The sequence below is a fragment of the Schistocerca americana genome, chromosome 3 (genome assembly GCF_021461395.2).
Source record: "Schistocerca americana isolate TAMUIC-IGC-003095 chromosome 3, iqSchAmer2.1, whole genome shotgun sequence".
NCBI lineage: Eukaryota > Metazoa > Arthropoda > Insecta > Orthoptera > Acrididae > Schistocerca > Schistocerca americana.
This window is the reverse complement of record NC_060121.1, coordinates 493284715-493287887: the sequence shown is the minus strand read 5'-3', so window position 1 is coordinate 493287887 and position 3173 is coordinate 493284715. Positions and strand designations below refer to the sequence as shown.

General features: G+C 45.7%; 1 pseudogene; it reads left to right on the top strand.

Moving 5' to 3' along the window:
* The first annotated feature begins 364 nt into the window (after positions 1-364).
* LOC124608777 lies at positions 365-482 on the top strand (annotated as a pseudogene).
* Positions 483-3173: the final 2691 nt, after the last annotated feature.

The window sequence follows — 3173 nt, the reverse complement described above, 5'->3', positions numbered from 1 at the left end:
CTCGTGACCGTATTGATTGGACCTTTTTTTGAGGCATCAATCTTCTGACTTGTTTGATGCTGCCCGCCAGGAATTCCTGTCATGTGCCAACCTTTGTGTCTCTGAGTAGCACTTACAACTCATCTACTCAATTATTTGCTAATACAGTGGAAGCCCTTTCCTTATATCTTAACAGATGTCTTATCATCCTTCTTCGTGTCAGTGTTTTTCACATATTCCCTTCCTCGACAATTCTGAGGGGCAGCTCCCCATTCTTTACATTATCGGTCTATCTAAATTTTAGTAATCTTCTGTAGCACCACGTCTCAAATGCTTCTACTCTCTTCTGTTCCGATTTTCCCAAATTCCATGTCTTACTACTGTGGGCAACGGCCTTGCCACAGTGGATACATCGGTTCCCGTCAGATCTCTGAAGTTAAGCGCTGTCGGGCGTGTCCGGCACTTGGATGGGTGACCATCCGGGCCGACATGCGCTGTTGCCATTTTTCGGGGTGCACTCACCCTCGTGATGCCAATTGAGGAGCTACTGACCGAATAGTACCGTCTCCGATCAAAGAAAACCATCATGACGACCGGGAGAGCGGTGTGCTGACCACACGCCCCTCCTATCCGCATTCTCAGCTGAGGATGACACTGCGGTCGGATGGTTCCCATGGGCCACTTGTGGCCTGAAGACGGAGTGCATGTCTTACTACTGCACAATGCTGTGTTCCAAATGTCAAACTCAGAAATTCCTTCCTTAATTTAAGGCCTATGTTTCATACTAGCAGGCCATAAATGCATTTTTTGCCTATGCTAGTCTGGTTCCTATGGCCTCCTTACTGTGTCCGTCATGGGTTATTTTGCTGCCGAGGTAGCAGAACTCCTTAACTTCATCTAATTCGTGATCACCCTTAGACCGTGGTGACCTCCGATTGGACACTAAACGATTGGAAAACCGTGGGCTGGTCAGAGTTAGTAGGAGTTGCTGGTAGGGCTCGAGTGTGACGCAGACCCCATGAACCCATGGACTCAGATTGTCAACAAGGCACTGTACAGGCTGGTGGTTGCTTCATAATGGTGTGGCCTGTGTTTACAAGGAATGGACTGGTTCCTCTGGTCCATATGAACCGATCATTGACTGTAAATGGTTATGTTCGGCTACTTGGAGACCATTTGTAGCCATTCATGGACTTCATGTTCCCCATCAACGATGGAATTTTTATGGATGACATGTCACGGGGCCGCAGTTGTTCGCGATGGTCTGAAGAACATTCTGGGCTATTCAAGCGAATGATTTGGCCTCCCCGATGACCCACCATGAATCCCACACAACATTTATGGGATATACTCGAGAGATTAGTTCAGGCACAAAATCCTGTACCGGCAATACTTTCGCAATTATGGACGGTTATAGAGGCAACATGGCTCAATATTTCTGTAGGAGACTTCCAACGACATGTTGAGACCATGCCACGTCGCGTTGCTGCAATACGCTGGGCACAAGGAGATCTGACCCGATATTAGGTGGTATCCCATTATTTTTTGTCATTTCAGTGTACGTAAAGTTATTTAGTAATGTCAAAAATGGGTTTCTTGATGCCTATCGTGAGTACTTGGCGAGGCACAACTCAAGACGTCTGAAGTACGGAGTGAGGTACACACATTCCACGCCAACATGAGTAACATTTATGGGGTTATGGAGCTCTACGCAGCATTCAGAATATGATGTTAGTTCCTTTGCAGGAGGCACTCTCGAAAGTGTGTATATGCAGGACTTGAGCAGTGAAATCACTGCGCCGGCCGGGGTGGCCGAGCGGTTCTAGGCGCTACAGTCTGAAACTGCGCGACCGCTACGGTCGCAGGTTCGAATCCTGCCTTGGGCATGGATGTGTGTGACGTCCTTAGGTTAGTTAGGTTTAAGTAGTTCTAAGTTCTAGGGGACTGATGACCTCAGAAGTTAAGTCCCATAGTTCTCAGAGCCATTTGAACCATTTTTTGAAATCACTGCGATGATTATGAGTTACGTGATTTGTGTTACTCGAAGCTCAACAATATTTTTCCAGAAATTTCATGTTGCTTTGTACCCAACTATAAGCAATGACTGAATCGCTCCATACAGAAGTCTTTAGAAAGTCATAGTAGCTGGTAGAGGCAGCCTTGTACCTCTAAATGATGGCACTAGTTTTGGTTGTTGCATAATAAATATTTATGACAGCCAGTCTTGCCAAATAGCATGCCAGATGAAATGTGACAATGTCACTGTTTTTCAACTGAAAGTCGGAGAGCTACGAGGCTCATTGTGTTACAATATCATTAAAACATGGTACTAATCCTACTTGGAGAACTGTGAGCCGTTATGGCGTGTGAAACGTCTTTGCGGAACAAGCAGAAGAGCGCTTGAGAATTAGCATCACGATTCAATATCTACTTTCAATAAATAATCTAAAATAGCCTCGGCGTAAAGCCTGTCTGATCGGCAAATCTATGACTATCTGATCTCTCTGTTGAGATGCAAAAGACGAACAAGAACCGTATACAGATGTTGTATTTAGTTGTTATGAACACATGCAAGTTAGGAGGTTACTGACATTGAATATTTCCGCCCATTTTTTTTCTACTATTTTTTCATAGAATAAGACGAAAGACTGCAGAATCCGATACATAAGACTACCCTAATACGAAGATACTTTGAGAGTCCTATTAAGCTGTGGTGGGATGTTCTGCTTCAGTGGCTGCATACGTAGGTGTTGTGATGCTGCAAGGTCTCTAATAGAAGCACTCAATCCTGTACATTATTTTTCATTAGGCTCAAACTGTGTAAAAATCCACACTATACGTCATCCAGTCACATTAATGTTGTCACCTGTCAAACGCCTGAATAACCACATTTTGCTGCGTGGACTGCTGCGACACGTACAGGTAGAGAGTCAGACAGGTTTTGGGAGGTACCGTCAGGGATGTGGAACCATGCCGACTCCAGTGCAGTGGCAAGCCGCGCTAGGTTTCTCGGCTGAGGATCCATGGCGCGAACAACACGATCGAGGTGGCCCTACAGATTCTCGATTGGGTTACATCCGGAGAATTTGGTGCCCAGGGGAATAAAGTAAACCCATTCTGATTCTCTTTGAACCATGCACGCACACTGCGAACTGTGTGACTCGTTGCATCGTCCTGCTGGTAGATGTAGCGGC